The following is a 25,629-nucleotide window of genomic DNA, read 5'->3' on the forward strand; positions in this document are numbered from 1 at the left end:
ATCTAAAGTAGAAATCATTATCTTTACCCTTAAAGCCTCTCTTCTTCCCAATCTCTATATTACTGTTAAAAATGCACAATCATTCCAGGCATCAGGCTCATCCAGGCCTCATTGTCATCCTCAGCTCCTCCCTCTCGTTAATCTTATATATCTGATCTACTCCCAGATCTTGTAATTTCTATCTTTCCATTTTTTTAGGGTGTTAAGTCTCCTTCCTCTAATTCACAGGGCTACCCCCTTATTACCTAGACTGTTGTATTAGCCTTCTGCTTCCTCAAGTCTCCTCCCATTCCAATCCATTCTCTACTTGGTTGACAATTGTCTTCCTAAAGCCTAAGTATGACTTACCCTCTTTAACTCTAGTGGATCTCTATTACTTCCAGAATCACATCAAATTCCTCTGGCCTTTAAAGCCCTTCCCAACCTGACTCTTTCCTGTCTTTCTAATCTTTTAAAGTCTTCTCCCTTGGTGCACTCTATGATCCAGGTTCATTGGCCTGCCTGATTTTCCTCACACATGAAAATCTACTCTTCAATTCTGTGCTTTTGCACTGACTGTCCTTCATGCCTGCAATGCTTTCCATCCTCACCTCCTCCTCTCACCTTCCCTGGTTTCTTATAAGACAGCTCAAATCTAACCTTCTGCCTGAGACCTTTCTCAGTCCTTGCAAATGCTACTTCTGTCCTTCTGAGATTACTTTCTACTTTGTATATATTGTTTATGAATCTCATTATTTACCTTCCATTAAAATATGCACTCATGGAGGGTAAGCATGTGTAATATGCTTCTTGATTGACTGACTAACTGGAAATGATGGTATATACTAGGATAGAGTCCATGGGAATAGAGAAGAAGAAAGATACAAGAAATATTGCAGAGATGGAGGAGACATGATTGAGTCACTTACTAGATATGAGAGATGAATGAGAGGGAAGAGTTGAAAGTAACTGCAAGTTCATGAATGTGGGAGAATAGGTAGGTTTTTGTGTCATGGGAAGAAATAGCAAAGTTAAAAGGAGGAACAGGCCTGGAGAAAAGGTAATTATTTCAGTCTGAGACATATTGAGTAGAAGGTATCATTGTAACAGAGTAGTTAATTTTCTTATAAATATCCGATACGTATTATATAGTCAGTTGGCAACAGCAATAATAATAACTAGCATTTATATAGTCTTTTAACATTTGCAAAGTATTATATATATATATATATACATATGCATATATATATATATTATGTATCTATATCTATACACATTTGATCAATGTGGATTTGAATCTTAGAAGAGAGATAATGACCAGAGATATGGATGAAATGAATTTGAAGCCATCTTCATAGAGGTGGTAAGTGAAGATCAGAGAAAGGATGATATTGACAAGGGAAATAGAGCTGAGAGGAGAAGATGGCTAAGGATAAACCTCTGGGGGGTATCCACATTAAGAGAGAGGCCGTAAAAAGTATGTGGGGCTAAGGAAGGAGGTGTGTACATGTGTGTATGTGTGTGTGTGTGTGTGTGTGTGTGTGAGAGAGAGAGAGAGAGAGAGAGAGAGAGAGAGAGAGAGAGAGACAGAGACAGAGACAGAGACAGAGACACAGAAAGAGAGACAGAGAGAGACAGAGAGAGAAAGTCAGAGGCAGAAACAGAAACAGGAACAAAGACAGAGAGAGATAGAAACAGAGAAGAGGAGGATACAGAGAACATGCCAGAGGAGGAATTAGAGACATAGGAGGAAAACTGGGAGAGTATGGCATCTCTGAAGCCAAAGGGAGTTTCAGTAGAAGGAGGAAGTTGCACAATGATCAAAGTGGCAGAGAGGTCAAAGAGTATGTGAAACAAGAATGTGAATGATCTTAGATCCTTTCCTATTTTGTCAGAAGGAAGAGGGAAAAGACTGCAGGAAGTTATTGAACACATGAGGAAGTTAGAGGATAGCAGTGAGGAAGGGGTAAAAAGACAGAAAAGAGAAGGTTAAGAATTCAAAAGACAGACTGAAAACTTTCCAATTGTATATTCAGTTGGCCCTGTTTGTCTTCAACTGGGCATGGTAAATAGAAGCTATGCACTGAAATATTTTTGTTATGCTTGACTAGGAATACATGCAGCTCTGCTTTGCATGTGATTTTTTTTAACATGGACTTTATAATCCAGATTCCCACAGGATTTTTTAATCGAGGTATCACTGCATTATCATTTGGGTGCATATGTATTTTGTCTTTGCCAAAATGCATTTATTAAGTGCGTAATTGCCTGTGAATGGAAGACAAGGAATTACAAAAATAAAAATACAAATAATTGGTTCGATGGACCTTTTTAAAGAGTTTTGTGTTCTAAATTTAAGTAAGATGTACAACTAGAGAGGATCTAAAGTAGAGGAAAAGAAGATGATTAGGGAGTTAGAAATCAGGCCCTTGGAAGAAGAGCTACAGGACAGGATTATTTAACTGGAAGAAGAAAATGCCCACAGGGCATTACTGGCTTCAGTTGTTTAAAATGATGATGAAAAACATCTGGTTTTGATTCCCCCCTTCTATCATGTTAGAACAACAGGCAAACAGATTTAGACAGCAATGAGTAGTTGTGAAGACAAAATAAGATAAGAGATAGAACATCCTTTGAAAAGTTTAAGCGTTATATAAATGCAAGGGTTTTTGTTTGTTTGTTTTTATTTTTCAGACATGTCTGGCAAATTATTGCAGTAACCCTGGGCTTATCCAAGTAGATTACAGAGATCAGCATTGAAAATAGAAATATGCCAGCAAAGTGTCAAATATTACTCATAATTCTCAATTATGATTTTGCAACCCCATCCAGAGTGCTGTAACTATTTTAAGAAGCTATTATAGCATTAGTAAAGCAAGAATTTATTTCAATTTATCTATTTTTTTAATGAGTGAGTACCATATACCAACTTTAAGAGAAAGGGAGATTGTGTCACAAAACTACGTATAAAGTTGGAGAATCATTAATCTAGAAGCTCTATTTTCTAAATTGCTACAATCACAATGGTTTTCTACTTCGATGAAATATCTAAGAATATATGAATGAACTGACCTACTTGCTGTTCCCTCATCATTTCCTGCCTCCATTGCATAAACTATACCCCAGCCTTGGAAGGCTTTCTCTTCTTGCCTCTACTTCATTGAATCTCAGGTCTCCTTCAAAGCCCAGCTCAGATAGCACAGCCTACAAGAAGTGTTTCCTCATTCCTTCAGTTAATGTTTCTCCTACTACTCCACAAATATCTTTGCATTTATTTGGTTGTGTGTATGTATTTGCATCTAGTTATTTCTGTGCAAATTGTGTCCCCCTGATCCATCTCAGGAATGTAAAATCCTTGAAGACAGGGATTGTTTTGTTTTTATCTTTGATTGTGCTTAGCAGATGTGATAGAAATTATTTATATTGAATGGCTTTAGTACCTTATTTCAATCAAATATTCTAGTAATCTCTTTGTTTTCTACCGTTGGATCCCCAAATCAGAAATTTATCTCTGACTTCAGAGTCTCACTAGTTATAGCTTTTGGAAATGGAAAAAAAAATTGATAAGACTTAGCGATCTATGTCAGAGACAGTTTTCTACTTACAAGAGTAACATTGGAAAACCGTTTTGGTGCTATCGTTCTATGATCTAGACCCACATGTTGCATTTTACAGGTGTTTGGGAGACACATAGATGGGGGGGAAAAGCACTCTTCACACAAGGATAGCATTGAGAGTATTAGTAGCCATACCCTTAGGCTAACTATTTGTGACTTGGTCATTTGAAACTAAAATATTCTTCAATAAATATGGCTCAATATATATAACTCTTTAATCAATATAGTTCCAGAGATGTATATTTTGTGCATGGGTCTCTTTTTCATTTTCCTGGTATAGCTACTTGGTTACCACAAAATCATCCATTTAAAAAGCACTTAATGCTAAATGGTAGGGAAAATGAACAGGAAGGGTTAATAACTTCTTTTCCAACAAGGCCTCAATCTAAGTTACATGCCTACATTCATTAATATAAAAGTTTTATTAAAATGATTTAAATGCATGTCAAGGCAAGCCTTATTGAAAATATTGTAAGTACTTCAAGGGAGGAAGCTGTTGTGTTGTTTTCACCCTTATATACCCATAGCAAAGATATTACCATGTACAAAATCAATTCTAAATAAATTTTTGTCACATTGAATAATTGATTTTAACTTATTCTTTTCTTTTCCATATCCCCACATACACATTTTTCCTAACTAGTATTAATCTTTTCTCTCACCTTTCCTTATCCATGAAATGTACAACCTCCAGAAAAAATTATTCTCTAAATCCAACTTATATGTTACCTTCCCCTTGTAAACCTTCCTAATCATTCTAGTTAGTAATGATCTTTATCCCATAGATATCACATAGCACTTCATTCATTTTTTACATACTTATATTACGGTTATTTGAATATACTCATGATTATTATACCTTCACTATTTTGAGAGATCGTACCCATTTTTAAAAAAATAGCAGCCAACATAGCACCCTACTCCCTGAATTCCATTAAATAAACATGTGATTTTGCTTGAGAGGAAGACACAATTAATGGAGACTACCAAGGACATGAATGATCAAGAAATTCTTAGCTCATTATAAAGCTACAACATTTTAAAAAATTCCTCCTCTATGACTAAGGTTAGAAATGTTAAAAATAAGTCCAAAAACATGAAGCATAGAATTATTTCTATAAGGAAGATGGCAGAGTTCACTACTCATGGGTCTCCTTGGGCCTACCTACACCTGAGGCCACAAAGAGGAAGAATTGAGTTGAAATCTAGCCTCTAATGCTTACTAGCTATGTAACCCTGGGCACTTAGCCTCTCTTTGTCTCAGTTTCCTCATTTGTAAAAAATGGAGAAAATAATATCACTAACCTTCCAGGTTGTTGTGAGAGTAAAATGAGATATCATTTGTAAAGTACTTTTCAAACCTTAAAGCATTCTTGCTATCATCATTATTGTCATCATCATCATCATTGTCATCATCATCATTAGATTGCCTGAAAGCTGTCTTCTCTCCACTGCTGACAAGTAAAAGGGTCCAGAGCCATAATGTTCCATCTTCCAGAGGAGCACAGAGGGAAGATAGAGAGAACAAAATTAAAGAACCTCTGCTCTCCTCTCTTCTAGGTAGAAAACAGACTTAAAGTACCTAGTGGGAAGCTTCATAGGTTATGACAAGAAGAGGAGAGCGAAGTCTTCTACCCTGTGCAAAAAGTATCACACTGGCTAGCTAGCTAGGCACTGAAAGATATATAAAGATGAAAGAGATGCAGTTGCTGACTTCAAGGGTTTACAATTTAATAGGAGAGATAAAATAGGATAGCAGTCCAGAATGCTATGGGCCTTCTCATTCCATATTTTCTCTGCCATGGGTATTTTCCTTTTATGGGTGGTAAAGGCTATATTATTGATCTTGGGTTGTCTCTACATGATAGTTAAAAAATGAAATAAATGGTGGACAAAGAGATACTTATGACAAGTTTCTTTTTAGTCCTTAAGCCCCTGCCCTAGGCTTCTAGGATCCCAAATGTGCTACCTCATTGGATAATAGTTGGGAATGATTGAAAACCCAGGTCCTTCTAAGGTAATTGATGGCTGGATAAACACACTGATTAACCTTTGGTAAGTCTAATGCCAAGTCATTAAATTTAAATTTACAGGCTGGTCTCTGAGGATCCACAATTTAAAATGGAGCCCAGGAAGTCTTTCCTATTAATTGAAGCATTTTCATGACTTTAAAAACCATTTTTCTTGCTGTAGTAAAGACAGAAATCAAAACTAGGTATTTTGTTGACAAAAACATTAATTAGTAGCTCCATGAAGGAAAAACTTACACTTGGTCAGATTTAAATACTCCTGCCTTTATTCAAAGAAAAGTTGTGATGCATTAAAACCAGAAATGGCTTTGGCTTCATGAAGCATTCTACTGAACCTTATTTTAGTTCCTTGTCGCTGTTGGGTGGTTCTTCTTATCCCCAATTCTGAAGGCAGTCAGGGCCTGGTAATTGGAAAACATTAATTTCTTGACTGCTGTAATAGCCCTTGTTCAAGTATCCTATCAATTTTATTATAGAAAATTAAAATAATCTTCAGCTTTTTAAAATTGAATTTAGGATAAAACATTTACTTCTTTTCTTTCAAGGCTTTCTGTAATCTTGGTTCCTATTTCCATTCTTGTTTTTTTTTTCTTTTTACTACATCCCTTTACAAATTTATATTCCAGGTGACCCACAGTTTCTCCACAGGGCTCTTTTTTTCTTTTTTACATTTAATAATATTTTATTTTTTTCCAATTACATGTAAAGATGGTTTTCAACATTCATTTTTGCAAGATTTTGAGTTCTAATTTTCCCCCTTCTCTGCTTTTCTTTCCTCTCCCCAAGACAGCAAGCAATCTGATAGAGGTTATACATGTACAATCATGTTAAACATTTCCATATTGGTCTTGTTGTGAAAGAAGAACCAAAGGGGAAAACCATGAAAAACAAAAACAAAATCAAAGAAAAAAAAGGGAAAATAGTATACTTTGATCTGAATTCATACTCCACAGCTCTTTCTCTGGATATGGATAGCATTTTCCATCACAAGTCTTTTGGAATTGTTTTGGATCATTATATTGCTGAGAACTAAGTCAATCATGGTTAACATAGCACAGTGTTGCTCTTACTGTGTACAATGTTCTCCAGGTTCTGCTCACTTCACTCAGCATCAGCTCATGTGTATCAGTTCATGTAGGTCTTTCCAAGTTTTTCTGAAATCTGCCTCCTGATCATTTCTTACAATACAATAGTATTCCAATACAATCATATGCCACAGCTTGCTCAGCCATTCACCAATTGTTGGCCATGACCTCAATTTCCATTTCTTTGTTACCACAAAAAGAGCTGCTATAAATATTTTAGTGCATGTAGGTCTTTCTCCCTTTTTTATGCTCTCTTTGAAATAAAGACCTAGTAGTGGTATTGCTGGATAAAAGGGTATGCATAGTTTGATTTATCTTTGAGCATAGTTACAAATTGCTCTCCAGAATGGCTGGATCAGTTCACAACTCCACCAACAATGCATTACTGCTCTAATTTTCCCACATCTTCTCCAACATTTATGATTTTCCTTTTTTTTTTTTTGTTATATTAGCTAATCTGCTAGGGGTGATGCAGTGCATCAGAGTTGTTTTAATTTTCATTTCTGTAATTAATAGGGATTTAGAACATTTTTTCATATGGCTATAGATAGCTTTAATTTCTTCATCTGAAAACTACCTGTTCACATCCTTTTATAATTTATCAATTGGGGAATTATTTGCATTCTTATAAATTTGACTTAGTTCTCTATAAATTTTAGAAATGAGTTTTTTATCAGAGACACTGACTGAAAAAATTGTTTCTCAGCCTTCTGCTTCCCTTCTGATCCTGGTTACATTGGCTTTATGTGAAAAGTTTTTAATTTAATGTAATAAAATTATTCATTTTGCATTTCATAATGTTTTCTATCTCTTGTTTGGTCATAAATTCTTCCCTTCTCCATAGATCTTGCAGGTAAACTGTTCCTTGCTGTCCTAATTTGCTTACGGTATCACCCTTTATGTTGAAATATGTATCCATTTTGACCTTTTCTTGGTATAAGGCATGAGATGTTGGTCTATGCGTAGTTTCTGCCATACTATTTTCCAGTTTTCCCAGCAGTTTTTGTCATATAGTGAGTTCTTATCTGTCTTTGGTTTTATCAAACAGTAGATTACTGTAGTCATTTACTACTGTGCCTCATGTACCTAATCTGTTCCACTGATACATGACTCTGTTTCTTAGACAGCACCAATACTTTTGATGATTGCTGCTTTTTAATATGATTTTAGATCTGGTATGTCTAGGCCACCTTTCTTTGCATTTTTTTTTCATTAATCACCTTGGTATTCTGGACTTCTTGTTCTTCCAGATGAATTTTTTATTATTTTTTTCTAGCTATATAAAATATTTTTTTTGGTTTTTGATTGGTATGACACTGAATAAGTAAATTAATTCAGGTAGAATTGTCATTTTTATTATATTAGCTCAGCCTAGCCATAAGCAATTGATATTTTTCTGGTTGTTTAGAGCTGATTTTATTTGTGTGAAAAGTGTTATATAATTGCGTTCATATAATTCCTGAGTTTGTCCTTTGCAATATTGGCCAAATATTTTGTATTGTCTACAGTTATTTTAAATGGAATTTCTTTCTATCTCTTCCTGATGGGTTGTGTTGGTAATATATAGAAATGCTGATCATTTATGTTGGTTTATTTTATATACTGCAACTTTGCTAAAGTTGTTAATTGTTTCAAGTAGCTTTTTTTCATTGATTCTCTAGGATTCTCTAAGTATACCATGATATTACTTACAAAGAGTGATAGTTTTGTTTCCTCATTGTCTATTCTAATTCTTTCAATTTCTTTTTCTTCTTTTCCTGCTAAAGCTAGCATTTCTAGTACAGTATTGAATAACAGTGGTGCTAATTGGCATCCTTGTTTTACCCTGATCTTATTGTGAATATTTCTAGCTTATTCCCATTACATATAATGCTTGTTGCTGGTTTTAGATAGACACTGTTTATCATTTTAAGGAAAACTCCATTCATTCCTATGCTCTCTAGTGTTTTTTTTTAAATAATAGGAATGGGTGCTATATTTTGTCAAAAGCTTTTTCTGCATCTATTGAGATAATCATATGATTTTTCTTAGTTTTGTTATTGACATGGTCAATTATGCTGATATTTTTCCTAATATTGAACTAGAATTTCTAATTTAGTTTTAATTGGAGATTTTTAATTCATTCTTTTTCTAGTTTTTTTTAGATGCATACCCAATTTATGGATCTCCTTTTTCTCTATTTTATTTATGTAAGCATTTAGAAATATAAAATTTCACCTAAGAACTGCTTTGGCTGTATCTCATAACTTTTGATATGTTGTCTCATTATTTTCATTCTCTTAGATGAAATTATTGATTGTTTCTATGATCTATTAGATGCATTCATTCTTTAGAATTATTTAGATTCCAATTGATTTTAGTCTATCTTCTAATGGCCCATTATTACACATAATTTTTATTGTATCATGACCTGAAAGGGATGCATTTAATTTTTATTTCTTTCTGCATTTGATTGTGAGGTTTTTAATGCTGTAATACATGACCAACTATTGTGTAAGTGCCACATACTACTGAGAAAAAAGCATATTCCTTTTTATCCCCAATCGGTTTTCTCCAGAGGTCTATCATATCCAACTTTCCTAAAATTCTGTTCATCTCCTTAACTTCTTTCTTATTTATTTTGTGATTAGATTTTATTTAGTTCTGAGAGGGGGAGGTTGAAGTGACAGTTTTGCTATCTATTTCTTTCTGTAACTTACTTAACTTGTCCTCTATGAATTCGGATGCTATACCACTTGATGCATATATGTTTAGTCTTGATATTACTTCATTGTCTATGATACTTTTTTTTAGCAAGATGTAGTTTCCTTTCTTGTCTCTTTTAATTAGATCTATTGTTGCTTTTGCTTCGTATGAGATAAGGATTGCTACTCTTGCTTTTTTTTTTACTTCACCTGAAGCATCATAGATTCTGTTCTAACCTTTTACCCTTACTCTATGTGTATCTCTCTGCTTCAATTGTATTTCTTATAAAAAAACATATTGTAGGATTCTGTTTTTTAATCCACTCTGCTGCATGCTTCTGTTTTGTGAGGAAGTTCATTCCATTCACATTCATGGTTATAATTACTGTATATTTTCCTTCATTCTATTTTCCTCCTGTTTGTACTTTTCTCTCTTCTTTTACCCTGTCCATCCTCACTAGTGTTTTGCTTCTGACCACTACCTCCCTCAATGTGCCCCTCCACCCCCTCCCTTTTCTTTCCCTTACCCCTCCAACTTCCAATAGTGTAAGATACATTTCTATACCCAAATGAGTGTGTATGTTATTCACTCTTTGAGACAAAACCTATAAGAGTAAGGTTAAAAAAAATTCACCCTCTCCATTTTTCCCCTCTACTGTAATAGATCTTTTGCTCCTCTTCATGTCATATAATTTACTCTATTCTGCCTCCCCCTTTCCTCTTCTCCCAGGAAAATCCTTTTTTTAAAACCCCTTAATTTTTTTATATCATCACACCAAAGTCAACTTATACCTACATCCTCTGCCCATGTATACTCCCTCTAATTGCTCTAATAGAGATACAGTTCTCAACAATTACAAGTGGCATCTTCTCATGTAGGGATGTAAACAGTTTAATCTTATTAAATAAAATGCTTATTTCCCCTTTTCTGTTTACCTTATTATGTTTCTCCTGAATCTTTGTATTTGAAGATCAACTATTCTGTTCAACTCTGTTTTTTTTTTTCACCAGGAGAGTTTGAAAGTCCCCTATTTTATTGAATGTCTGTCTTTTCCCTAGAAAGATTATGTTCAGTTTTGCTGGGTAGTTCATTCTCGGTGGTAATCTAAGTTCCTTTGCCTTCCAGAATATGACATCCCAAACCCTCTGATCCTTTAATGTTGAAGCTGCTAAATCCTGTGCAATCCTGACTATGACTCCTTGGTTTTTGAATTGTTTCTTTCTAGCTCCTTGTGGTATTTTCTCCTTAACCTGATAATTCTGAAATTTGGCTGCAGTATTCCTTGGAGTTTTCATTTTGGGATTTTTTCAGGAGATAATCAGTGGATTCTTTCAATGACTATTTTGCACTCTGGTTCTAGGATATCAGGGCAATTTTCCTTGATAATTTCTTGAAAGATGTTCTCTAGGCTCTTTTTTTGATCATGGCTTTCAGGTAGTTCAATAATTCTTAAATTTTCTCTCCTGAATCTATTTCCCAGGTCAGTTGTTTTTCCAATGAGATATTTTACATTTTTTTTTCTATTTTTTCATTCTTTTGATTTTGCTGGGTGGATTCTTGATGTCTCATAGAGTCATTAACTTCCACTTACCCAACTCTAATTTTTAAGGGATTATTTTCTTCAGTTAGCTTTTGTACTTCCTTTTCCAATTGATCAATTCTACCTTTAAAGGAGTTGTTTTCTTCAGTGGATCCCCCCTCCCACCTTCCACCAATTTGGCCAATTCTACTTTTTAAGCAGTTATTTTCTTCAGTCAATTTTTGTGATTCTTTTTCCAAGCTTATGAATCTTTTTTTTTTCATAATTCTCCTGCATAACTAATTTTTTCCCCAATTGTCCTTTTACCTCTCTTACTTGATTAAAAAAAAAACTTTTTGAGTTCTTCCAAGAGAAATTTTTGGTCTTGAGACCAATTCTTCTCTCCCTTTCAGACTTCACATGTAGGCCTTTTGATATTGTTGTCCTCTTCTGAGCTTGTGTTTTGATCTTCCCTGCCACCATAGTAGCTTTCTATGGTCAGGGATCTTTTTTATTTTTTACTTATTTTAAAAAGTTTCACTCTCCTCCTGGGGCACATGGGTCACTGTCCTAAGCTTCTTGTGCTGGAGGCCAGAGGCCTGGTCACTGGCTTTCCACATTGGGGCCTCAGATGCTTGTGTCTTGTCCACTGCACTGTGGTGACCTAGCCTAGTGGCACACATAGTGCTGAAGGTCCAGGGCTAGCAATTTGCCTTCTGTGCTAGAACTGAAGGCCTCACAGCTGACCTGCTGTGCCACTAACCTGCTGAGGCAGGACTGAGGGGCCTTGGTTGCTGATTCATAATGAGGCAAAGAGCCTCCTGCTGCCTTGCCCTGACACTGAGTGTGCTGGGTTGGGGTCCTCTTTTACCCAAATGAGACAGAACTTCCCTGAAGTCCTTGTAGGTTATGTTAAGCTAGAAAATTGTTTCCCTCCACCTTTTTGTGTGGGTTTTGTCATTCTATAATCTGTTTAGAGGCTTAATTTAATATTGTTTCTGAGGGAAACTGGAGAAGGCTCAGACAACTTCCTGGCTTCTTTCTGCCATCTTTCCAGGTTTTTTTTCTCATAACATTTTGTGAATTTCCAAAAAGTTGCCATTTGCCATAATCTCTAAACCTCTGTAATCAGTTTTGTACACATCAAATAGTCATGGGTTTTTTTTTGTGAAGCCCTCCATATAATTTTGAATGTGTTTAAAAAGTTGTTATTTTTTGTGTTGACACCTATAGTTTTCACTGTATGTTCCCTCATCCCCTCCTAGAAAGTCATATTTTGTAATGAACAATTTTTTAAAGAGGAAGAAAGAAAAAAAATCATCAAAACCAACCAAAACATCTAAGAAATCTGATATTATGTGTGAAGTCCCCCACTTCTATAAGAAGGTGGAAGGAGAGAGCTTCTCATATCCCTTCTTTTTGGTCAACCTTGTTCATTAAAGTTTCTCAGAATTCAGATTTTCTTTTCTCTTTCTTTTCTTTTGTTTTTATGTAAATTGCTTTACCATCTACAATGATTTTCTGAGATTTTGTTTTATTAAACATGAAAAACATTATGGGAACTGAACTGATTTGACCTTTAATATCATCCTTGGTCTAAAAAAGACTTTCACCTATATGTGAAATTCCAGTTAAAAGTAATTATTTATTAACCTTGCCCCAAATTGCTTAAAAAGTCTTTCTTTCATGCATAATATCACCTTCATCATAGATGCATGGCAAAAGTAATGCACACAGGTCTTATTCCTGTCCAACTAATAAAGTAGTGAGTGGGCAGTGACTGCCATTTCCTGACAGTCTGCTATTCACCTCTCTCACACACACATATATGTATTTTCTTGCTTTTATTTCATTTTGCATCAGTTTTGATTTCTTCCTGTGCTTCTCTGTATTCAGCATATTCATCATTGCTTACAGTGTAGCAATATTTCACTATAATCCTGTTAAACAACATAAAAATAAATACTTATTAAGCACCTACTGTGGGCCATGAATTGTGCTAAGTACTGGAGATACAAAGATAGGCAAAATACAGTGCCCAGCTTCCAGGAGGTCACATTCTAGTGGGAGAGATAATATGTAAACAACTATGTAGAAAAAAGCTAAATGTAGAATAAATGGAGATAATCAACAGAGGGAAGACTAATAATTTGAATTAAGAATTTAGTAGAATTAAGAGGGATTGGTAAATGCTTTCTGTGGAAAGTGGGATTTTAGTTAGGACTTGAAAGAAGCCAGGAAAGCCAGGGGATGGAGATGAGGAGGGGGAGCATTTCAGGCATGAGGGACAGCCAGTGATAGTGGCTGGAGTTGGGAGATAGAATGTCTTGTTTGAAGAACAGCAAAGAAGCCGGTAACACTGAATCATAGAATGTATGGAAGAGTATAAAGCGTAAGAAGACTAGAAAGGTATCTATTTTGGGTAGGTTGGGGTTAGGGCTATGTTATGAGTAACTTTGAATGTCAAACAGATTATTTTATATTTTATGCCAACAGTGGAAAGCATTGGAATTTGTTGAATTGTGGGGTGACTTCCTCTGACTTGGGTAGAAAAATCACTATAGCAGCTGAGTGGAGGATAGACTGGAATAGTAAGACACTCCTTCCTGTCAGGCAGACCAACCCTTGGTTGTTATAGTAGTCCAAGAATGAGGAGAGAAGGGCCTGCAACAATGAAATGGCAGTAGCAGAGGACAGAATTATATAATTTATTTTAGCCATTCCCCAATTGGTTGGTCATCTACGTTTTCTATCTCTGTTCCTCAGTACCACACAAAATGAAAGCATTTATTTTGATATTGTTTATTGTTCCTACAAGCTTTCTTTAGTTTTTCCTGCTTCTTCACAATCATTTTTAGTATGCAGGAAAACATGGTTTTCATGTGTAAATTATTTCTTATTTTTGTATTTCTATTGTTTTTCTAGTAACCAGCCTTAAAATCTGGAACCCCCCACTGACTTTTCCCTCTCCTTAATTCTTTACATTCAGTAGCTGCAAAGTTCTATATCCTATCAACAGAATAGATTAGGTATCCGTCCCCCCTTCTCCTAAGTCCTCATTACCTGTCAGTAGCCTCTTAATTGTCCTCCCTGGTTTTTGTCTTTTATTTCTCCAATTCATCCACACAACTGCCAGATTCGTTTTCCTAAAGCACAATTATGACCATTTCACCGTCTTGTTAAAACAATCTTCAGTTTTTCTTATTGCCTTTAAAATAAAATGCAAACTCCTTTTCTTTGTATTTATGGCCTTCTATAATCTTGGTCCCCCCTATTTTCATTCTTATTTCTTCCTATATCCCTTTACATATGTATGTTCCAGGTAATTTGAACTCTTGGCTGTTCTTCTATCTCCTCCTTAAAACCCGTACCTATTGATACACCTTAGATTTCCTTTGAAAACTTTCTGTTCCTATTCTTTGGCAAATTGTTGTTCTTGCTATACATTTGGTTTACTCTTGTTCTTATAAATTTGATTCAATTGCTAATATAGGTTTCATATGAGACATTTATGAGAGAAATTTGCTACAAAGATTTTCCACAGTTACTTGTTCTGTTCAAATTCTAATTATATTAGGGTTTTTTTTGTGCAAATATTTTAAATTTTGTGTAATTAAAAGTATACATTTTATTTTCTGTGATCCTCTTTAACCCTCATTTGATCAGGAACTTTTATCTACCATTGTGATAGGTGTAAGAATACTGTGGGTGAGGTACAGAGAAGAAACACAAGTGCTCAAAGACCACAAATTGGACAGTTTATGATTCACTAACATACAAGTATGGAGCTCAGCAGCTCCTGTGTCTCTTGTACAAACATGGATTTGCTGGGATGTTTACCATGGTTGAGCACTCAGAACTCTGGGTCTCTGTCTTTATATCTGATTGCATTTTCTGTGCAGATTACAAGAACCAAGTAGGTATGAAATCATGGGCAGTTATGTGATCCCACTTCCTCTCTTATTGACCTCAAAGGCATTATGATTAAAAAAAATCTCCTAAACTTTATGATTAGGAGAACTGTGAGGATCTTGCCTAAATGAATCTGGTTTAAACCAACAATTGTGTGGGATCTTCTCAGTCCACAATGCTATGGAATAAATATTTCTTCTTTGAGTTCATGTGGTATGTTACTGCTGCCAAACATATGTGTGTGTATGTATGTATGTCTGTATGTATGCATGCATGCATGCATGTATATATGCATATATAATGTGTACATGTCTATGTATGTACACACATATGTATATATACATATACATATAATATACACATACATATAATATACATATACATATAATATACATATACATATAATATACATATACATGTACATGTACATATACATATACATGTACATGTACATATACATATACATATACATGTACATATACATATACATATACATATACATATACATATACATATACATATACATATACATATACATATACATATACATATACATATACATATACATATACATATACTTACCACAACTCAGAAATTATTGAGGTAAAAACCTAGGTTTTATTATTATGCTCAAGCATAGGTTTGAGCCACAGAGGAAACCTGAACTCCCATTAGGATTCTAACAGGAATTTTTATAGGACAACAGAGTGATAGAGAAAATAATTCTTATACATATTGCACTTTTACACATTCCTTTTACAGCATAAAAGTACAGAAAACATAAATTTATAAGAGCATGCTTCCTTCAATGTCATAAAAGTTAAACAAACTTAGTTAAACAAAATCACAATTTCATACGTCCCCTAGGGAAACAAATTTTGTCAAACAAACTTTATGGTAAGCTAAGTCAGGTAATAGATTAAACTACCTTTAGAGGGTTTGCAAGTATACTGAGAAAGAAGATTTACATGTCATCAAGGCATCAGGGATAGTTGAAAGTCTTCCTCAGGCTTCTTATCTAAGGAATGTTTAAGCCCTGGGCTTTAACTAAAATTTCACATTCAAGTTTTGATACTGAAGTTAATATTAACAGAAGATAGGCTTTCAGTAAACTAAAAGTTGTAGGAGGACTTAAAGGAAATAATAATTCCCATTACAATCGCAAACAGGTAGTCCCTTCTGTCAATTAAGGACCTGAAACAGGTCATTCCTCAAAATAAATCATTTTTTCCTCATTTCTCTGGTTGTATTTGATATCACCCTTTATGTCTAAGTCATATACCCATTTTGCTCTTTTCTTGATAGTCAATATCATATACTAGCTTATTTCTAATTTTGTGAGATTTCTTTACAGTTTTCCCAGCAATTTCTGTTGTATAATAAGTACTTATGATGTTGCCTGGAGTCACTGGGTTTATTGGACATTAAGATACTAGGCTTGTTTACTTTTCCATGTTGTGTACCCAATCTGTTTCAGTGAAATATTTTTTTAACCAGTACTGAACCATTTTGAAAATGATAATTTTGATAATTTTATTTTCATTTTTCTCTTGATGATTTTGAACTTTTGTTCTTCCAGATGCATTTATTATTTTTATGGTGAAGATAATAAGTAACATTTATATAACACTTACTGTGTACCAGACATAAGCTCTTTACAATCAGTATCACATTTGATCCTCACAGTAACTCTAAAAGATAGGTGCTATTATTATTTTCATTTTGTATATGAGGAAACTGAGACAAGGAGAGATTAAGTGATATGTCCAGGGTCACACAGCTAGTAATCGTTTGTGACTGGATTTGAACTTGGGTTTTCCTGACTCCAGGTTCCATGCTCTATTCAGTGGGCCATGTGGCCATTTCACTATAAAATAATCTTTTGGAAGTTTGTTATGACAATGAATAAGTAAATTTATTTTGATAGTATTTTTATCATATAGGCATGGCCTACTCATGAACAACTAATATTTCTCTGTTTTGTTTGTCATTACTTTTCATAAAGACTGTTTTGTGCTTATATTTATACAATTCCTGTGCATATGGTGGTTGATGGATCCTAAAGTATTTTATGCTTTCTGTAATTATTTTCATTAGAATTTCTTTTTCTATCATTTTGGAGTTTTGTTCTTAAGATGCAAAAATGCTGATGATTATATATAGTTTGTTGTTTGTTGTTCACCCTTTGTTCTCAAAGATGACCAACGTCATCAGGAGGGTGATGTGTTGATTTGCAAGTCAATTGGATTTAAATGAGACAGAGTTGTACAAAGTCATCAGCTTCACAATGATTGGATATGAATTTGTTTTATAAACTGCAAAGTTGCTGAAGGTATAGTTTCATTTAGTATTTACTTGTCACTTTAGAGTTTTATAGATAACCAATCATATGATCTGCAAATACTTATTGCTTTGTTTCCTATTTCTGCATATGATTATACCCTCACTTTCTTTTTCTTTCCTTATGGCTATAGCTAGCATGTTGACACTATGTTAAGTAGTCTTACTAGAAGGGTCTGTGTTTTATCCCCTTCATTTATCATGCTGGCTCAGATAAATCCTACTTAACATATTGAGAAAAAGCCATTTATTTTTATATTTTCTGGTGTTTTTGTTTCATAAGAAAGTCTGTTGTATTTTATAAAACATTTTTTCTGTTATCTATTGATGTAATCATATGATTTTAGTGTTCTTTTTATTAAAATCATCTATTATGTTGATAGTTTTGCTTTCATTAAACCAAGTCTGAATTCCTGGTATAAATCCAATATGGTCATGATGTATAAACTTTTGTTGTGTTTTTGTGACCCATTTTACCAATATTGTGTAGGCAAGTAATCATATGGAGATCAGAAGAAGCAATACCCAGAACAGTCTCCATGTCTTTCTGAAGAACTTTGGAATTAATTGTGAAACTTGGGATGGGACTGCTCAGCATGGTGTGTCCAGGTCAAAGAAGGCACCCTACTCTAGGAGCAAAGCAATAACTCAAAAGAAACATAGGTTGCACAGATTTAGAGACATCACCATTCCAAATGTTTATGTGGACTATTTGTATCCAACCTGTGGCAAATTTTAGCCTTTTGTGCTTCTGATCAGCCACTGTCAGACACACTGTACCTTAACCCCAACATAGTGATGTCATTTTGGTCCTCTTCAAGAAAGAAGGACAGCAACCAACCAACTAATATTTTGTTTACTTTTTTTTCACATCAATGTTTATTCGATATATTAGTCTATAATTTTCCCCCTTTCCTTTGTTTGTCTTTTTTAGGTTTAGGTATTAGAACCATATTTGGGTTACAGGAACAAATTGGAAAAGTTCCTTATGTTACTATTTTTGAAAAGCATTTCTATAATGTTGGAAGTAATTTTTTTGAATGTTTAATAAAATTCACTTCTAATTCAGTCTGATTCTGGAGTTTTTTCTTTCAGAATTCATTTATAGCTTGTTCAACTTTGTTTTTGGATTTTAGGTTATGTAAAAAATCAATTTTTTCTTCACTTAGGCACTTTATCTTTTTTTCTTAAGTATTTACCCATTTAATGTTATCCATTTTATTGTTATAAAATCAGGCAAAATCATTCCAATAGTTTTATTTATTTACTCTTCAACTTTGATGAACTATATTTTTATATGAACAATTTGGATTTCCTCTATCTTTTTTTATTGGACTAGCTGCTTTACTTTTTGTCAGCTTTTTTTTTTAAAGTTCTTAAGTTCAGTTACCCAGTTAATTTTTTTCTCTCAATTATATTATTCTCTTTTTTGATTTTCAGAATTTATATTTTGTTTTAGTCTTTTTCAATTGTTGCCTTTCTAATTTTTAGTTGTATACTTAATTCATTGATTTATTCTTTCTTTTTATTTATGAAAGTGTTTAAATAGATACATTTTCCTTTAGCTGCATTCCATAGCTTTGGTATAAATTTATTCTCTGATTGCTGTAATTTCTTTTGATGAAACTTTCTATTGCTTCTATGATTTGTTTTTTGACCCAACAATCCTTTAAGATTCATCTCTAACTAATTTTTAATTCTTTTCCCAATGGATCTTTATTGGCTATACTTTTTATTGCATTGTGGACAATAAAAGTGATGTGTAATTTTTCTGATTTTCTGTTTGTTTGGGAGATTTTTATTACTGGGTATTGACCAGATTTCAAAAGACAATCCCACCCACTCTTCTAATTTTTTCAATTTTCTGTCTAGCTCATTTTCCGTTTTTAGTGCTTGTCCAAGATAAATATATTGTATATAGGCCATCTCTCTACATGCATATCATAGTCTTGATAACAGGCATTCTTCAACCATTTTGTGAAAATATATCAAAGGAAGAGAATATATCTATATATCTATATCTATATCTATCTATCTATATACACATACATATATATTATATACAGCTATATGTAAAATGTATAATATTCAGCATGTTTATATATTTCTCTCCATATACCTATATACGTATAGAGACACACATTCATATACTCATGTATACATACATGTGTTTATGTGAGTATGTGACCACAAAGGTTATAATGCATGATTTCAAATAACCTTTCTGTCCTCAGATCATCGCTTAATAAATGCTTGAATTTTTTAAAAATCATAAACAACAGACATTGTATGTTTTTATATTCTTTACATATCTCAGCCAATTGTGTAATGGTAAATATGCTGCCTACTATGAAATATCATTTACAAAAGCCTTCCTATTCCTTTCTGATACTCTTATCAAGGATATCAAGTGTGTGTGACAGATATTTCATAGAATTACCATTCTAAAAAATTAGAAATATTTGCTACACCCAAGTTATACTTCTGATAAAAGACTAATCATTTTCAGATCCCCTTACATATGCCAAGGATCATTTTCAAATTTAATTCTTTTCAAGAGAAGTTTCATGTTTTGAAGATATTTGAGGCATTCTTTTGTAGGAGATTTGATACATTTAGTCTATAAGTTGGAAGATCTCAGTTTTTGGATGAATTAAGATTGCTAACAAGCTCATTAATTATGTTTAAATTATTAAAAGATGATCTGAGGACAGAAAAAATATTTCCAAGTGGGTCTTATCACCTTTATGGTCTTCTACCTTGTCAAGCTGATTTTGACTTTTAGAATATAAATCATTAATTTCACATTCTTCATTGAATTTCTAAATTTTTGGTGGTTTCAATACACTAATCAGCTAAGTTCTCTTAGCTGATGTTAGATTTGGATATATCTTTACATTTGATCTTTACAATTGATCTCTTACATTTGTTAAGGAAGGATAGCAATTTTTCAGATGGATGTGTCATACCCTCTGAAAAATAGGAATCACAAATAGTATTTGATTCAGTCCCTGTATTTATTCAGTTAGAATCTAAAGTCAACGACATAGCATAAGTGAAAGGCCCAATCCTTATCCTGATCACTTATCATACAACCAAAAGCTAGTTCACATATATTATTAACAATGAACAAAATTTAGTCTCAAACAAAAATTTTAGGTTACTACATACCTGATGATTATTATTCAGATGATTTACACGTTTATGAGGGATAGTGAGAATTTACATAATGCATATCAACATCTACAGAGTAAAAAACACTTGAGAAAAGTGGACTGGCAACAATAATGATGTTTTCTATAAAATACCTGGCACAAAGTTGACAAATGGTCTGTTAATTGTTGAGAAATTCACTCAAAGAGATTTGTAATCTCATGTATTTGAGAGAAATCTCCCCTGATGCAGATTTCCACTCATCTATACATCCCCATATTGTTCCATTCTCATCCATATCCAGCTGAAAATTTCTCAGAGTCAACTCAATGTGTAGGAGTTCTTCTTCTCTCCAGACATCACAGTGTTACCAGTGACATACTGTGGAAATACTCCTGTCACCCCTTGCCCTCTCCACGTGTACAGACCATCTTTTCTTCCTCTCATACAATTCATCTTTGTATACTGAGTAATTTAATAGACATGGAATCAGGAAGACTTAGGTTCAAATCTTACTTAAGACATTTACTAGATCTTGAGCAAGTCAACCCTTTGCCTCAGCTTCCTTATATTTAAAACAAGAAGGTTGCATTTGATAACTTTCAATTTCCCTTTCTGTTTTAAACCTATGATTCTTTGATCCCTGACAATATCCTATACTATTGTTTTTCTTCAGAGTTCCTTATTGGTTATCTATTAAAGCTAAACACATCTATCATGGATCTTTATATTATTCATTGTGTTGCTCATCATAGTGATGTTCCAAGTGACATCGCTATATGCCAGAGGTGTCAAACAGGCCACATTACTGCCAGAGTAAAATGTAATTGGAGATATGTAACAAAATAAATAAAAATATATTGAATATAGATAATGTTCATATTTTCTAAATCAATATGCAGCAAGAAGGGTTCCTTATGTATAGCTTAGTGTCCCCCAATTCAGTTTGAGTTTGACAAGTAAAATGTTTGTATTGAAAAGATGGATCTTTCTTATTATAAGAATCATAAGGTCAATAAAGGTGATTTTTAATTTCTCAAAAGCAGCTCTGGACCTAGCTCTTTTCCCATCTGTATGATCTGACCCACATATAATGTTATTGGACAACATCTATGCAGTATCCATTCAGAAGCATGTTGAAATATGGGCCACAAATGATTTTCATCCATTTGATCTTTCCTGTGTGGATGGACAAACCAAACTATTTTGAGTGATTAGAGATATCTTCCAGAAGGCTCTATAATATCTTGAAACTTAAAGATATCAACATAACATCACCTACAAGCAGTATAATCTGGAAATTGTCAATGTTTACATTGGATTCCTTCCTTGAACTTGACCTTGCTGCATCACTGTCATCCCAATAATGAATACTTCTGGCAAGCATACATCACCGTGTTTTATGTCTCACCTGATGGTTGTTATCAGAAAGTTATTGAGAATGATTTTTTGTTTGTCACATCTTTGAGGCAATTTTAAATGAGCCTGATATGTGTGTGAAAGACATCTTGTGGCAAAAGGGAAAAAAAACAGTAAGGCAGTTTTCGTTATACTAGGTTAAAAGCTTTTTTTTTCTTTTTTTCTTTCCTTTTTTTAATCAATGAGTAACCATAGTGGAATCTACAATTTCTTTACATTTCAGTCAACTATGAAATAGTAAAAATGTGGTACACTGTTGGATATCATTTGTGAAAACCTGCTTCTTCCCCATTTATACCATTATATTCTCAATTCATGAATAGATAACTCCCATAACAATTTTATAGAAAAAGGAGAATGGGCATATAAAGAATGCTGTGTGATAACAAAACATCTTCAAGTCTCAAGATATTGCAGAGCCTCCTGGAAGATATCTGTAACCACTCAAAATAATTCAGTATGTTCATCTACACAGAAGTGGAGTAATTAATGATTTGGGGGTTCAATATTAGGGGAGATATTAACAAAGTTTGAGGTTTTCTCCCCATGTGTTTTGTATCTTCCTCTCTTTCAAGTATTTGTATATTGGTTCCTCAATGTTCTGACAATTATATTGATTCCTCAGTGTCCTTGATGGTAAAAAACAATATTGAAATACTTTTTGCAAATCTTTTCCATTTTCTTCTATTTATAGACCACTTTCCATTTTCATTCTTGAATGATTTTGGAATGGCTTTCCTTAGTTGGATATCTTGCCAAACTTTATTTAGACTGGTTTTATCCTTCACTACTCTCTGCTTTATGAGATTATATTGTTTATAATTATCCATCATGATTCTTTGTACAATTTTCTACATATGAGTTTACATTTTAACCCAATGTTACTTTTGGCAGCCCTTTCTCTTTTCTTGGCAAGAAAGTCAAATGTTTGTTGCCTAAGGCATTTTCTGGGATCATTTGGTATCCTTGAATTAACCATTCATTTACATTAGTTAACTTCTGGATTAAATTATTACAGGAAACATCAATGCAATTTCTATTCTTCAATTTCCATGTTAAAATTTTCAGTGGATTGTAAAAGTGCCTCAGATTAATTTTTATTAGTTATATACCATCTTTTTTCTCATTTGTATTCTTATTTATTATAAATTATGATCCAAACTTTGATAACCAATAGTCTAGCTGTGGATAATCTTAGGTATAATTCCTGCTTGTCAATATATAGTCAATTTTGTTCTTTGCAATATTATTTGGTGTTCCACAGGATCAGTGACTACCACATTGTTTTTGAAGTGTTCATGTATAGAGGCTACATGCTTCTTTATCATCTATAAGTCTTTGACCTCTCTCATTTTTTTCTCCTGAACCATACTTTCCTTTATGTTTCTCCCAATCCTCACATTTTTCCCACCTTTGCATTGAAGCCTCTAAATATTAGAATATTTGTTGATTTGATTCAGATAGTCTCATCAAGTTCTTCATAGAATTTCTCTACTACCTTGTCCTCAGCAACTGATGTTGATCCACAAGCTCCAAAGTATTTTTATGTTAGTATTTTTTTAAAAAAAATACTTGGCATTAGGAAGGCAAAGCCAAAATGGTAGAGGGAAAGGAAAAGACTGACTTGAACTCCCTCAAATTCTCCTCCAAATAACTTTAAATAATGCCTCAAAATGAACTCTGGTGCTGTAGAACCTACATAGGGATGAGGTGAAACAATTTTACATCCCAAGACAACTTAGAAGGAAAGATCTGTCACACTGGGGTGAGAGTGGAGCACAGTGCAGTGCAGGCAATGCCCTAGTAAGACAGCAGCAGCTACACCTTGTCAAGCCAGCATCAAGCTCTGGGGGCAACTGAATCATTAGCAGCAACTCTCAGAGCTCTCAGCCCACAGATGGTAAGGGGGTCTGACCATTGCTCAGGGGGAAATTACAGGGGTCCCTTTGCTGGCACTGGGTGCAGAGCTCTGTACACTGTCCGTATGTGGATCTGGGTTGTAATCCTAGGTTGTAGTCCCAGGGTGAAGACCTTGCTGCCGCTATTGGGTGGAGACCTTGATCACAGTTCCAGGGAAGAAAAGAGTGGTTGGGGTCACTCATAGACCAGAGAACAAATGAGGAGAGTAGTAAACAAATGTCTTATTAGAGCACACCAATTTTTTTTAAGAAGTAAAAATTTATACGTCTCCACTCCCAGATCTAGTTCTGAAAATAGCTGCACAAAAACCTGAAGCTTGGCATAGTGCTCTATCTACCCTGAAACAGAGCCCAGCTTTAGCATAATGTTAAAAGCCAAGAAATAGGCTGGAAAAATAAGCAAGCAAGCAAACAACAAAAGAACCTGACCATAGACATGTACCATGGTGACAGAGAACATCAAAACACAAACTAAGGAGACAACAAAGTCAAAACTGCTACATCCAAAGCCTCAAAGAAAAATGTGAATTGGTTTGAGATGCAAAAAGAATTCCTGGAAGAGCCATCAAAAAGGATTTTAAAAACAAAATTTAAAAACAAAGATAGAGGGAAAAAAAGGGGAAAAGAAATGAAAGTGATATAAGAAAATCATGTAAAAAGGATCAACATCTTGGTAAAAGAAGTGCAAAAATACTGAAGAAAATAACACCTTAAGAAACAGAATAGGCCAAATGCTAAAAGAGACACAGAAATCCAGTGAAGAGAAAAACTGTTTAAAAAGCAGAATTGGCCAAGTGGAAAAAAATAAGATATACAAAAAAATCACTGAGAACTCCTTAACAAGCAGAATTGGCCAAATGGAAAAGGAGGTACAAAAGCTCATTTAAGAAAATGATTCTTTAAAAATTGGAATTAGGCAAGGGGAAACTAATGACTCCATGAGACATGAAAAAATAAAACAGAATCAAAATAATGAAACAAAATAAAAGAAAATGTAAAATATTTCATTGGAAAAACAACTGTCTTGGAAAATAGATTGAGGAGAGATCATTTGAGAATTACTGAATTACCTGAAAGCCATGATCAAAAAAAGAGCCTAGATATCACATTTCAATAAATTATCAAAGAAACTTTCCCTGATATTAGAAATTGAAAGAATTCACCAATCATCTCCTGAAAGAGGTCCCAAAATGAAAACTCTCAGAGATATCATAGCAAAATTCCAGATCTCCCAAGTCAAGAAGAAATACTGCAAGCAGCCTGAAACAAACAATTCAAATATCATAGAGTCACAATTAGGATAACACAAAATTCAGCAACTTCTACATTAAAGGATCAGAGGACATGGAATATGATATTCAAGAGAGCAAAGGAGCTAGGATGACAATTAAGCGTCACTTATCCAGAAAAACTGAGTATAATCCTTCCAGGGGAAAATGTATTATCAATGAAATAGAGGATTTTCAAGCAATTCTGATGAAAACACCAAGCTGAATAGAAAATATGACTTTCAAATACAAGCTCAAGTGAAGCATAAAAAGGTAAACAGGAAAGAGAAAACATAAGGTTTTCAATAAGTTTAAGCTGTTTACATTACCACCTGGGAAAATGATCCTTTTAACTCCTCATTATTAGGGCTTTTAGAAAGAATATTCATAGAGGGCACAGGTCTGAGTTGATATCTAAAAAAAATAAAATTAAGGGGTGTTAAAGTGCAATGCACTGGGAGAAGGGGAAAGGGAGAGGTAGAATGGGATAAATTATCTCACATGAGAGAGTCATGAAAGAGCTTTTACATCGGAGAGGAAGATGAGGGAAATAAAAGGGGAAGTGCTTGAACCTTACTCTCATCAGAATTGGCTCAAAGAGGGAATAACAAAGAGTGAAATGAACACAACCAAAAGAACACTGTATACAGTAACAGCAATATTCTTTAAGAATGACTTTGAGCAAATAAGTTATTTTGAATAT

The sequence above is a fragment of the Phascolarctos cinereus genome, unplaced genomic scaffold, assembly GCF_003287225.1.
Source record: "Phascolarctos cinereus isolate Bilbo 61053 unplaced genomic scaffold, phaCin_HiC Scaffold_4;HRSCAF=312, whole genome shotgun sequence".
NCBI lineage: Eukaryota > Metazoa > Chordata > Mammalia > Diprotodontia > Phascolarctidae > Phascolarctos > Phascolarctos cinereus.